Source organism: Pseudophryne corroboree, chromosome 5 (assembly GCF_028390025.1).
Source record: "Pseudophryne corroboree isolate aPseCor3 chromosome 5, aPseCor3.hap2, whole genome shotgun sequence".
Classification (NCBI taxonomy): Eukaryota; Metazoa; Chordata; class Amphibia; order Anura; family Myobatrachidae; genus Pseudophryne; species Pseudophryne corroboree.
Window position 1 is genome coordinate 848,143,951 of NC_086448.1, and position 14,746 is coordinate 848,158,696.

Below are 14,746 nucleotides of genomic sequence, written 5' to 3' on the forward strand. Positions count from 1 at the left end.
TACACTGGTTGATAAAGAGATAGTAGTATACTCGTAACAACTAGTATGACACTATGACGGTATAAAGAATGAAAAAAAAACCACGGTTAGGTGGTATATATTATAATACAATTATGGATGGACGGACTGCCTGCCGAGTGCCGACACAGAGGTAGCCACAGCCGTGAACTACCGCACTGTACACTGGTTGATAAAGAGATAGTAGTATACTCGTAACAACTAGTATGACTGACTATGACGGTATAAAGAATGAAAAAAAAACCACGGTTAGGTGGTATATATTATAATACAATTATGGATGGACGGACTGCCTGCCGACTGCCGACACAGAGGTAGCCACAGCCGTGAACTACCGCACTGTACACTGGTTGATAAAGAGATAGTAGTATACTCGTAACAACTAGTATGACACTATGACGGTATAAAGAATGAAAAAAAAACCACGGTTAGGTGGTATATATTATAATACAATTATGGATGGACGGACTGCCTGCCGACTGCCGACACAGAGGTAGCCACAGCCGTGAACTACCGCACTGTACACTGGTTGATAAAGAGATAGTAGTATACTCGTAACAACTAGTATGACACTATGACGGTATAAAGAATGAAAAAAAAACCACGGTTAGGTGGTATATATTATAATAATACAATTATGGATGGACGGACTGCCTGCCGACTGCCGACACAGAGGTAGCCACAGCCGTGAACTACCGCACTGTACACTGGTTGATAAAGAGATAGTAGTATACTCGTAACAACTAGTATGACTATGACGACGGTATAAAGAAAGAAAAAAAAATACCACGGTTAGGTGGTATATAATTATACAATTATGGATGGACGGACTGCCTGCCGAGTGCCGACTGCCGACACAGAGGTAGCCACAGCCGTGAACTACCGCACTGTACTGTGTCTGCTGCTAATATAGACTGGTTGATAAAGAGATAGTATACAACAATATACTACTATACTGGTGGTCAGGCACTGGTCACCACTAGTCACACTGGCAGTGGCACTCCTGCAGCAAAAGTGTGCACTGTTTAATTTTAAATTAATATAATATTATGTACTCCTGGCTCCTGCTATAACAACCTGCAGTGCTCCCCAGTCTCCCCCACAATTATTATAAGCTTTTATACATTGATGTGCAGCACACTGGGCTGAGCTGAGTGCACACAGACTGAGTCACACTGTGTGACTGCTGTGTATCGTTTTTTTCAGGCAGAGAACGGATATAGCAGAGAACGGATATATTAAATAAAAGTTAACTTAACAACAACTGCACTGGTCACTGTGGTAAACTCTGTCTGCACAATCTCTCTCTCTCTCTCTCTCTCTTCTAATCTATTCTAATGGAGAGGACGCCAGCCACGTCCTCTCCCTATCAATCTCAATGCACGTGTGAAAATGGCGGCGACGCGCGGCTCCTTATATAGAATCCGAGTCTCGCGAGAATCCGACAGCGTCATGATGACGTTCGGGCGCGCTCGGGTTAACCGAGCAAGGCGGGAAGATCCGAGTCGCTCGGACCCGTGAAAAAAAAAGTGAAGTTCGTGCGGGTTCGGATTCAAAGAAACCGAACCCGCTCATCTCTACTCTCTAGTGTTTTTTTTTTTATCCTATTCAAAGCCTTGAGATATCTGCAGTCAAGCAAGCTGCCCTCCCACTGGAAAATGATAAATATTAAACCCACTCCACTATCCACCCCTTCCCTACATATTAAACACCCCCTATCACCCTGTTAGTCATGTACCAGGGCTTCTTCATTCAACCCAATGCCCCCTCTACAGTTTAGCCCCATCTGTGCAGTAAAGGAGTAATTAGCAGAAATTACTGCTCCAGGTCCTACATGCTGGGGGAAGATAGAACACCCCCTACCGCCCGTGGGACATCAAAGCTGCCACTGATAGCACCCCCCACCCCTACCGCTGGAGGATGGGTAGGGGGCCCAGTGCATTGCTGTGCCCAGGGGCCTACACTGCTGTTAAGATGGCCCTGCGTTTGTTTACCATTTAACTAGCAAAATTTAATTTTTAGAGAGGAGGAGCAGGGGCAGGGATGTCGCATTATGCGGAGGAGACAGCACTTCAAGTTCTCCCCTCTGACTGCCATCGACGAGCCCTCCCCCTAACATTATCGTCAGTACTGCAGCCGGAAGCCCCAGGAAGAATGGGCAGAGGGGAGACGCTGCGGATGGTGATGTCTACTGCATCTGAAAGGCAAGAGAAGTCTCCCTATCCCCTCCCTCCCTGCCGCCCCACGCCTCCCTATCCCCTCCCTCTCTGCCGCCCCGTGTCTCCCTATCCCCTCACTCCCTGCCGTCCCGCGCCTCCCTATCCCCTCCCTCTCTGCCGCCCCGTGTCTCCCTATCCCCTCGCTCCCTGCCGTCTCGCGCCTCCCTATCCCCTCCCTCTCTGCCGCCCCGTGTCTCCCTATCCCCTCGCTCCCTGCCGTCCCGCGCCTCCCTATCCCCTCCCTCCCTGCCGTCCCGCGCCTCCCTATCCCCTCCATCCCTGCCGCCCCGCGTCTCCCTATCCCCTCCCTCCCTACTGTCCCGCGCCTCCCTATCCCCTCCCTCCCTGCCGCCCCGCGTCTCCCTATCCCCTCCCTCCTACCCCGCGTCGCCCTATCCCCTTCCTCCCTGCCGCCCCGCGTCTCCCTATCCCCTCCCTGCCGCCCCGCGTCTCCCTATCCCCTCCCTGCAGCTCCGCGTCTCCCTATCCCCACCCTGCCGCCCCGCGTCTCCCTATCCCCTCCCTACAGCTCCGCGTCTCCCTATCCCCTCCCTGCCGCCCGCGTCTCCCTATCCCCTCCCTGCAGCTCCGCGTCTCCCTATCCCCACCCTGCCGCCCCGCGTCTCCCTATCCCCTCCCTACAGCTCCGCGTCTCCCTATCCCCTCCCTGCCGCCCGCGTCTCCCTATCCCCTCTCTGCAGCCCCGCGTCTCCCTATCCCCTCCCTGCAGCCCCGCGTCTCCCTATCCCCTCCCTGCAGCTCCGCGTCTCCCTATCCCCACCCTGCAGCCCTGCGTCTCCCTATCCCCTCCCTGCAGCCCCGCGTCTCCCTATCCCCTCCCTGCAGCCCCGCGTCTCCCTATCCCCTCCCTGCCGCCCTGCGTCTCCCTATCCCCTCCCTGCCGCCCTGCGTCTCCCTATCCCCTCCCTGCCGCCCAGCGTCTCCCTATCCCCTCCCTGCAGCTCCGCGTCTCCCTATCCTCTCGATGCTGCCCTTTCAAGATCCTACTACGGGGGCCCACAAAGCAGGGACGTGTAGTCGGGAGGCAGGGGAGGTAGGAGGCAGTGCCTCCCCTGCCATTAATGATTAAAATAATATAAAGAAGATACTTATGACACATATTCTGTGTCATAAGTAATCTCTTTATATTATGATAAGCATTTTAAATCTTTAAATCACTTTGGGAGGCACAGATAGCAGTGCCTCCCGTTAACAATTGGAATGGGAGAGAAAGGGGGGCGGGGCCAGGCACAGGGTTGTAAAAGCCCATTAAAAAACTGCGGGGGAAGCGGCACATATGCCAGTGTGTCATTGACAGGGAAAACCTGCCCCTGTCAGCGAGGCAGATGTGATTGGACGGCGGATCCGCTGTCCAATCACCCATAGGCATTGAGGTCAAGCTGCGGCGGGACCCGACACTACAGTGGAGCTGCCTGCCACTTCAGGAGCGCGGAGGGGGGGCAGCGGCGGGACCTGATGTTGGAGTTGCCTACAGGGGGGGGGGGGGGGGTTTGTGCTTGGTGGTAAGTGTCTGGGCAGCTCCCCCCCAGATCACTTGGACTGCAGCTCTCCCCTTGTGATCTGGGGGTGAGCTGCAGTCCAAGTGATCTGGGGGTGAGCTGCAGTCCAAGTGCTCTGGGCAAGATTACTTGGACTGCAGCTCACCCCCAGATCACTTGTACGCAGGGACAGGGAAAAATAAATGTAAAAAAAATTATATATTTGTATCACAGCTGCCCGCCGCCCACCACTGACCAGCGCTCACTGCTGCACGCTGCACCGCCATTAAAAGCTGACCACCGCAGACCACAACTGGCGGTGGTCAGAGGGACATCAATGCCGCAGCGACGAAGGACAGCTTAGTACCACCGCATCCCCCGCAGACCATGGGCTCATACGCCACCGACAACCACAGTTCCTTCCGCACCTCTGCTGCACATATCAGGTAATGTTACCCTATGTCTCTGCTGTCACGCTCTCAGTCCCTGCTGTCACACTCTCAGTCCCTGCTGTCACTTTCTCTCCCTGTCCCTGAATTGTGGGTCATACCATGTGCTGTAATGTGAATTTCGGCTCATACTGTGTGGTAAAATATGAATTTCGGATCATACGGTGTGCTGTAATGTGAATTTTGGCTCATCCCGTGTGCTGTAGTGTGAATTTTGGCTCATACCGTGTTCTGTAATGTGAATTTTGGATCATACGATGTGCTGTAATGTGAATTTCGGCTCATACAGTGTGCTATAATGTGAATTTTGGCTCATACCATGTGCTGTAATGTGAATTTTGGCTCATACCGTGTGCTGTAATGTGAATTTCTAGATAGTATAAGAATTTCTAGATAGTATAAGGGGTCCTACTACACTGAAGGACACGCCCCCATTTGAGTGCAACCTTCACTTTTCCATACCACCACTTCAAAATGTCCACTTCGACCACTGTATATGTATGCGTGTGTATATATATATATATATATATATATATATATATATATATATATATATAAAATCTCAGTGCCTCCCCAGCCAATGACGTCACCGCACGTCACTGCCACAAAGTTCTAGTTACAACCCTGGTGCCTATCTATAATACTGTATAAAACAACAGACTGTGGTATTATACTATATATGGATGTGGGGCTGGATGCTTTTTAACTTGTGTGTATTTAATATAATATTTGTCAGGTTTTCTTTTGCTGCTATTTGGCTGCTTCAGGAGGATCAACATACTGTTAACACAGCCTCTAGATAACGTGATCACTCCGCTGTCCAAGCAACAGGGGAAGGGGAGGGCCGGGAGGACGGGGGGGGGGGGGGGGGGGGTGTAGGCAGAAATTTTGCCTAGGGTGCCGAGAAACCTTGCACCGGCCCTGCTTGAATGGCCTTTTGCTGCTCCTCCAACCTCTGAAGCATATAGAGGGTTGAATTCCACCTCGTTACCACTTCTTGCTTCAGATGATGGCAGGGCAGGTTCAGTAGTTTTTGGTGGTGCTCCAGTCTTCTGTACGTGGTGCCTGTACGCCGAAAGTGTCCCGCAATTCTTCTGGCCACCGACAGCATCTCTTGCACGCCCCTGTCGTTTTTTAAAAAATTCTGCACCACCAAATTCAAGGTATGTGCAAAACATGGGACAAGCTGGAATTTGCCCATATTTAATGCACACACAATATTGCTGGCGTTGTCCGATGCCACAAATCCACAGGAGAGTCCAATTGGGGTAAGCCATTCCGCGATGATCTTCCTCAGTTGCCGTAAGAGGTTTTCAGCTGTGTGCGTATTCTGGAAACCGGTGATACAAAGCGTAGCCTGCCTAGGAAAGAGTTGGCGTTTGCGAGATGCTGCTACTGGTGCCGCCGCTGCTGTTCTTGCGGCGGGAGTCCATACATCTACCCAGTGGGCTGTCACAGTCATATAGTCCTGACCCTGCCCTGCTCCACTTGTCCACATGTCCGTGGTTAAGTGGACATTGGGTACAACTGCATTTTTTAGGACACTGGTGAGTCTTTTTCTGACGTCCGTGTACATTCTCGGTATCGCCTGCCTAGAGAAGTGGAACCTAGATGGTATTTGGTAACGGGGGCACACTGCCTCAATAAATTGTCTAGTTCCCTGTGAACTAACGGCGGATACCGGACGCACGTCTAACACCAACATAGTTGTCAAGGCCTCAGTTATCCGCTTTGCAGCAGGATGACTGCTGTGATATTTCATCTTCCTCGCAAAGGACTGTTGAACAGTCAATTGCTTACTGGAAGTAGTACAAGTGGGCTTACGACTTCCCCTCTGGGATGACCATCGACTCCCAGCAGCAACAACAGCAGCGCCAGCAGCAGTAGGCGTTACACGCAAGGATGCATCGGAGGAATCCCAGGCAGGAGAGGACTCGTCAGAATTGCCAGTGACATGGCCTGCAGGACTATTGGCATTCCTGGGGAAGGAGGAAATTGACACTGAGGGAGTTGGTGGGGTGGTTTGCGTGAGCTTGGTTACAAGAGGAAGGGATTTACTGGTCAGTGGACTGCTTCCGCTGTCGCCCAAAGTTTTTGAACTTGTCACTGACTTATTATGAATGCGCTGCAGGTGACGTATAAGGGAGGATGTTCCGAGGTGGTTAACGTCCTTACCCCTACTTATTACAGCTTGACAAAGGCAACACACGGCTTGACACCTGTTGTCCGCATTTCTGTTGAAATACTTCCACACCGAAGAGCTGATTTTTTTGGTATTTTCACCAGGCATGTCAGTGGCCATATTCCTCCCACGGACAACAGGTGTCTCCCCGGGTGCCTGACTTAAACAAACCACCTCACCATCAGAATCCTCCTGGTCAATTTCCTCCCCAGCGCCAGCAACACCCATATCCTCCTCATCCTGGTGTACTTCAACACTGACATCTTCAATCTGACTATCAGGAACTGGACTGCGGGTGCTCCTTCCAGCACTTGCAGGGGGCGTGCAAATGGTGGAAGGCGCATGCTCTTCACGTCCAGTGTTGGGAAGGTCAGGCATCGCAACCGACACAATTGGACTCTCCTTGTGGATTTGGGATTTCGAAGAACGCACAGTTCTTTGCGGTGCTTTTGCCAGCTTGAGTCTTTTCAGTTTTCTAGCGAGAGGCTGAGTGCTTCCATCCTCATGTGAAGCTGAACCACTAGCCATGAACATAGGCCAGGGCCTCAGCCGTTCCTTGCCACTCCGTGTGGTAAATGGCATATTGGCAAGTTTACGCTTCTCCTCCGACAATTTTATTTTAGGTTTTGGAGTCCTTTTTTTACTGATATTTGGTGTTTTGGATTTGACATGCTCTGTACTATGACATTGGGCATCGGCCTTGGCAGACGACGTTGCTGGCATTTCATCGTCTCGGCCATGACTAGTGGCAGCAGCCTCAGCACGAGGTGGAAGTGGATCTTGATCTTTCCCTAATTTTGGAACCTCAACATTTATGTTCTCCATATTTTAATAGGCACAACTAAAAGGCACCTCAGGTAAACAATGGAGATGGATGGATACTAGTATACAATTATGGATGGACTGCCGAGTGCCGACACAGAGGTAGCTACAGCCGTGGACTACCGTACTGTACTGTGTCTGCTGCTAATATAGACTGGTTGATAATGAGATGTAGTATGTATAAAGAAGAAAGAAAAAAAAAACCACGGGTAGGTGGTATACAATTATGGATGGACTGCCGAGTGCCGACACAGAGGTAGCTACAGCCGTGGACTACCGTACTGTACTGTGTCTGCTGCTAATATAGACTGGATGATAATGAGATGTAGTATGTATAAAGAAGAAAGAAAAAAAAAACCACGGGTAGGTGGTATACAATTATGGATGGACTGCCGAGTGCCGACACAGAGGTAGCTACAGCCGTGGACTACCGTACTGTACTGTGTCTGCTGCTAATATAGACTGGTTGATAATGAGATGTAGTATGTATAAAGAAGAAAGAAAAAAAAACCACGGGTAGGTGGTATACAATTATGGATGGACTGCCGAGTGCCGACACAGAGGTAGCTACAGCCGTGGACTACCGTACTGTACTGTGTCTGCTGCTAATATAGACTGGATGATAATGAGATGTAGTATGTATAAAGAAGAAAGAAAAAAAAAAACACGGGTAGGTGGTATACAATTATGGATGGACTGCCGAGTGCCGACACAGAGGTAGCTACAGCCGTGGACTACCGTACTGTACTGTGTCTGCTGCTAATATAGACTGGATGATAATGAGATGTAGTATGTATAAAGAAGAAAGAAAAAAAAAACCACGGCTAGGTGGTATACAATTATGGATGGACTGCCGAGTGCCGACACAGAGGTAGCTACAGCCGTGGACTACCGTACTGTACTGTGTCTGCTGCTAATATAGACTGGTTGATAATGAGATGTAGTATGTATAAAGAAGAAAGAAAAAAAAACCACGGGTAGGTGGTATACAATTATGGATGGACTGCCGAGTGCCGACACAGAGGTAGCTACAGCCGTGGACTACCGTACTGTACTGTGTCTGCTGCTAATATAGACTGGATGATAATGAGATGTAGTATGTATAAAGAAGAAAGAAAAAAAAAACCACGGGTAGGTGGTATACAATTATGGATGGACTGCCGAGTGCCGACACAGAGGTAGCTACAGCCGTGGACTACCGTACTGTACTGTGTCTGCTGCTAATATAGACTGGATGATAATGAGATGTAGTATGTATAAAGAAGAAAGAAAAAAAAAAACACGGGTAGGTGGTATACAATTATGGATGGACTGCCGAGTGCAGACACAGAGGTAGCTACAGCCGTGAACTACCGTACTGTGTCTGCTGCTAATATAGACTGGTTGATAATGAGATGTAGTATGTATAAAGAAGAAAGAAAAAAAAAACCACGGGTAGGTGGTATACAATTATGGATGGACTGCCGAGTGCCGACACAGAGGTAGCTACAGCCGTGGACTACCGTACTGTACTGTGTCTGCTGCTAATATAGACTGGTTGATAATGAGATGTAGTATGTATAAAGAAGAAAGAAAAAAAAAACCACGGGTAGGTGGTATACAATTATGGATGGACTGCCGAGTGCCGACACAGAGATAGCTACAGCCGTGGACTACCGTACTGTACTGTGTCTGCTGCTAATATAGACTGGATGATAATGAGATGTAGTATGTATAAAGAAGAAAGAAAAAAAAACCACGGGTAGGTGGTATACAATTATGGATGGACTGCCGAGTGCCGACACAGAGGTAGCTACAGCCGTGGACTACCGTACTGTACTGTGTCTGCTGCTAATATAGACTGGATGATAATGAGATGTAGTATGTATAAAGAAGAAAGAAAAAAAAAACCACGGGTAGGTGGTATACAATTATGGATGGACTGCCGAGTGCCGACACAGAGGTAGCTACAGCCGTGAACTACCGTACTGTGTCTGCTGCTAGTATAGACTGGATGATAAATAATGATATAAAAAATATATATATATCACTACTGCAGCCGGACAGGTATATATTATATAATGACGGACCTGCTGGACACTGTCTGTCAGCAGAATGAGTTTTTTAATTTTTATAGAATAAAAAAACACCACACAAGTCACACGACGAGTGTACTTTTTCAGGCAGACATTCAATCACAATATACTATACTGGTGGTCAGTGTGGTCAGGTCACTGGTCACAGTGGTCAGTGGTCAGTCACACTGGCAGTGGCACTCTGGCAGCAAAAGTGTGCACTGTTTAATATGTACTCCTGGCTCCTGCTATAACCTATAACTGCTCCCCAGTCTCCCCCACAATTAAGCTGTGTGAGCACAGTCAAATATTATACATAGATGATGCAGCACACTGGGCTGAGCACAGATATGGTATGTGAGTGTGACTGAGTCACTGTGTATCGTTTTTTTCAGGCAGAGAACAAGAACAGAACGGATTATTAAATAATAATAAATTATAAAACTGCACTGGTGGTCAGGTCACTGGTCATCAGTCACTAGTATAACTCCTCCTAAGCTCCAGTAAGTAAATGAAGTGTCTCACTCTCACTCTCCTATCTATTTTAATTTCTAAACGGAGAGGACGCCAGCCACGTCCTCTCCCTATCAATCTCAATGCACGTGTGAAAATGGCCGCGACGCGCGGCTCCTTATATAGAATCCGAGTCTCGCGATAGAATCCGAGCCTCGCGAGAATCCGACAGCGTGATGATGACGTTCGGGCGCGCTCGGGTTAACCGAGCAAGGCGGGAAGATCCGAGTCGCTCGGCCCCGTGTAAAAAAAACTGAAGTTCGGGCGGGTTCGGATTCAGAGGAACCGAACCCGCTCATCTCTAGTATATACTACTGCTCTCTCCAGGTGTATCTCAGGCGCATATAATACTGCTCTCTCCAGGTGTATCTCAGGCGCATATAATACTGCTCTCTCCCGGTGTATCTCAGGCGTATATAATACTGCTCTCTCCAGGTGTATCTCAGGTGCATAAAATACTGCTCTCTCCAGGTGTATCTCAGGCACATATACTACTGGTCTCTCCAGGTGTATCTCAGGCGCATATAATACTGCTCTCTCCAGGTGTATCTCAGGCGCATATACTACTGCTCTCTCCAGGTGTATCTCAGGTGCGTATACTACTGCTCTCTCCAGGTGTATCACAGGTGCATATAATACTGCTCTCTCCAGGTGTATCTCAGGCGCATATACTACTGCTCTCTCCAGGTGTATCTCAGGCGCATATACTACTGCTCTCTCCAGGTGTATCTCAGGTGCGTATACTACTGCTCTCTCCAGGTGTATCTCAGGTGCATATAATACTGCTCTCTCCAGGTGTATCTCAGGCGTATATAATACTGCTCTCTCCAGGTGTATCTCAGGCGCATATAATACTGCTCTCTCCAGGTGTATCTCAGGCGTATATAATACTGCTCTCTCCTGGTGTATCTCAGGCGCATATAATACTGCTCTCTCCCGGTGTATCTCAGACGCATATAATACTGGTCTCTCCAGGTGTATCTCAGGCGTATATAATACTGCTCTCTCCAGGTGTATCTCAGGCGCATATAATACTGCTCTCTCCAGGTGTATCTCAGGCGTATATAATACTGCTCTCTCCAGGTGTATTTCAGGCGCATATACTACTGCTCTCTCCAGGTGTATCTCAAGCGCATATAATACTGCTCTCTCCCGGTGTATTTCAGACGCATATAATACTGCTCTCTCCAGGTGTATCTCAGGCGTATATAATACTGCTCTCTCCAGATGTATCTCAGGCGCATATAATACTGCTCTCTCCAGGTGTATCTCAGGCGTATATAATACTGCTCTCTCCAGGTGTATCTCAGGCGCATATACTACTGCTCTCTCCAGGTGTATCTCAGGCGCATATAATACTGCTCTCTCCAGGTGTATCTCAGGTGTATATAATGCTCTCTCCAGGTGTATCTCAGGCGCATATAATACTGCTCTCTCCAGGTGTATCTCAGGCGTATATAATACTGCTTTCTCCTGGTGTATCTCAGGCGTATATACTACTGCTCTCTCCAGGTGTATCTCAGGCGCATATAATACTGCTCTCTCCAGGTGTATCTCAGGCGCATATACTACTGCTCTCTCCAGGTGTATCTCAGGCGCATATACTACTGCTCTCTCCAGGTGTATCTCAGGCACATATAATACTGCTTTCTCCTGGTGTATCTCAGGCGCATATAATACTGCTCTCTCCAGATGTATCTCAGGCGTATATACTACTGCTCTCTCCAGGTGTATCTCAGGCGTATATACTACTGCTCTCTCCAGGTGTATCTCAGGCGTATATACTACTGCTCTCTCCTGGTGTATCTCAGGCGCATACAATACTGCTCTCTCCAGGTGTATCTCAGCCGCATACAATACTGCTCTCTCCAGGTGTATCTCAGGCGCATATAATACTGCTCTCTCCTGGTGTATCTCAGGCGCATATAATACTGCTCTCTCCAGGTGTATCTCAGGCGCATATAATACTGCTCTCTCCAGGTGTATCTCAGGCGCATATAATACTGCTCTCTCCTGGTGTATCTCAGGCGCATATAATACTGATCTCTCCAGGTGTATCTCAGGCGCATATAATACTGCTCTCTCCAGGAGTATCTCAGGCGCATATAATACTGCTCTCTCCAGGTGTATCTCAGGCGTATATACTACTGCTCTCTCCAGGTGTATCTCAGGCGCATATAATACTGCTCTCTCCAGGTGTATCTCAGGCGCATATAATACTGCTCTCTCCAGGTGTATCTCAGGCGTATATAATACTGCTCTCTCCAGGTGTATCTCAGGCGTATATACTACTGCTCTCTCCAGGTGTATCTCAGGCGCATATAATACTGCTCTCTCCAGGTGTATCTCAGGCGCATATAATACTGCTCTCTCCAGATGTATCTCAGGCGTATATACTACTGCTCTCTCCAGGTGTATCTCAGGCGTATATAATACTGCTCTCTCCAGGTGTATCTCAGGCGTATATACTACTGCTCTCTCCAGGTGTATCTCAGGCGCATATAATACTGCTCTCTCCAAGTGTATCTCAGGCGTATTGTCACGATCCGGGTATCTGGACGCCATTACTTACCCTTCAGATGCCTCCTAAGGCTGGCTCAGCGTTCCAGGACCGGATCCCGCTGTTCCTGAGTTTCCACATGCAGAATGTCAGAGTGGTGATTTCATCAGCCGCGGCCTCCGCTGTGCCCGCGTGGTTAAATGTGCATTTGTCAGTCTGGCGTCTCCTGTCTCCTGTGGCCGGCGTCGCCATTACTGTTTCAATTCTCACATGGATTACAAACCAAACTTCCCTCCAAGTGTCTGCATGGGCGCAGCCATCTTGGATTTTGTCATCTGAGCATTTCCACCAATCTGCTGTCTGTATTGTTGATTTGCATAATTGCCTAGCCAACCCCTTCCTTGCTGCAGGTATAAGTAAGCTGTGCCTGAGCAAGGAAGGCGTCAGTGCTTTGGTTGTCTAACCTAGTTCCAGTTTGTCTCTCTCCTGTGGTTGTCTTCCAGGTTCCAGCTCCTGTCTCCAGACTTCTGCTATAGAGACCCGCACCAGCATTCCATCTGCGGTGTAGCCTGACTCTCCGATCCATTCTGGACTCACCTGTTTCCAGCTACAACAATCACCTGCTTCCAGCCAAGCTTCCAGCAGTGTGCAGCTTCTCTTAAAGGGCCGGTGTCCTTTCTGCAGTTTACCACTCTCCACCGGTATTATTATTTCACCGCTCTCAAACAATCACCTGCTTCCAGCCCAGCTTCCAGCAGTGTACAGCTTCTCTTAAAGGGCCGGTGTCCTTTTCTGCAGTTTACCACTCTCCACCGGTATTATTATTTCACCGCTCTCAAACTCCAAACTTCATTATTATTTCATCGCTCTCAAGTTCGTTTATTATTTAACTGGTCCCAGCCAGTATCCACTCCGTACCAACAACAGTCTGGTTCCAGCCAGTATCCACAGCAGCCGTTTTACCTTCAGCAGCCCAGCCTTTCCTGGAACATCAGCTGGTACGATCCTGGGTTCTCTCCATTGCTACAGTCAGGCCTGGTAAGGACTTTCCAACTAGAAGATTATAAGAACTGTCTCACACTACCAGTGCCTGTGGCCCTTGCCACCCTGTAGTACCCAGGAATTGTATTTATCCTCTGTTGACTTTTATGTTTCCTTTTACTGCTGCTGTGTTACGGAGTTTGTCATAATAAACATCATTGACTTTTATCCTGGTTGTCGTGGTCACGCCTTCGGGCAGTTATTCTACATGTTACTTACATGTCTAGGGGTCTGATACAACCTCCCAGGTTCCGTTACATCTCAGCCCCTACAACTGAGGCTGCCTCCCGTCAGCTCAGGCCCTCAGTTGTGACAGTAAGCACTGACCTAATGAATCCAGCCGGAGACCAGGATCAAGCGGCCAGGCCAATGCAAGAACTGGCAGCCCGACTTGAACATCAGGAGGCTGCACAGGGCCACATCATCCGCTGTCTCCAGGATCTCTCTACACGGCTGGATGGGATTCAAACGACCCTCCGTGGACCTGGCACGTCCGGTGCGTCCACTACAGTGACACCAGCTGTAACCCCACCCACCTTACCCATTTCCAGTCCACATCTTCATCTTCCAACGCCAGCAAAATTTGATGGATCTCCAAGGTTCTGCAGGGGATTTCTCAATCAATGTGAAATCCACTTTGAGCTTCTACCTGGCAATTTCTTCAGTGACCGTACCAAAATTGCCTATATCATCTCCCTTCTCAGTGGCACAGCCCTTGACTGGGCATCACCTTTATGGGAGAAGTCTGATCCCCTGCTATCCTCCTATACTGACTTTGTAGCTACATTCAGGCGCATCTTCGACGAGCCAGGCCGGATAACATCTGCTTCATCTGAGATTCTCCGTTTACGCCAGGGAACACGTACTGTGGGACAGTATCTTATACAGTTTAAAATCCTGGCATCCGAACTGGCATGGAACGACGAGGCCCTGTATGCTGCATTCTGGCATGGCTTATCAGAACGCATCAAGGATGAGTTAGCTACCAGAGACTTGCCCTCTAAGTTGGATGAGCTAATTTCTCTTTGCACGAAGGTTGATCTACGTTTCAGAGAGAGAGCAACTGAGCGAGGAAGATCATCTACTCCTAAATCTTCTGCTCCTCCTCCTCGTCAACCATCTCCATCCAAGGATGAGCCTATGCAAATTAGTCGTTCCCGTCTATCTCCCGCTGAGCGCCGAAGACGTCTCTCTGAGTCTCTCTGTCTCTACTGTGCAGCTCCGTCGCACACTATCAATGCCTGTCCCAAACGTCCGGGAAACTCCAGATCCTAGCTCGCCAAGGAGAGGGCCGGCTAGGAGTAATGATCTCCTCTCCATCTCCTCATGACTGTAACCTCCCAGTGTCGCTCCAAATTGCTCAACGTTACAGGAACGTCATTGCCCTCCTTGATTCCGGAGCAGCTGGGAATTTCATAACCGAAGCTTATGTTAAACGGTGGTCCCTAC

At 49.0% G+C, this 14,746-nt stretch overlaps 1 long non-coding RNA gene across 1 annotated transcript in view; it reads left to right on the top strand.

Moving 5' to 3' along the window:
* Window positions 1-13,317, top strand: part of LOC134929533 (uncharacterized) — a 35,233-nt gene extending 21,916 nt beyond the window's left edge. The window contains exon 3 of the long non-coding RNA XR_010178617.1: window positions 12,760-13,317. This is a non-coding gene — a long non-coding RNA (uncharacterized LOC134929533). The remainder of the gene's footprint in view (window positions 1-12,759) is intronic.
* Window positions 13,318-14,746: the final 1,429 nt, after the last annotated feature.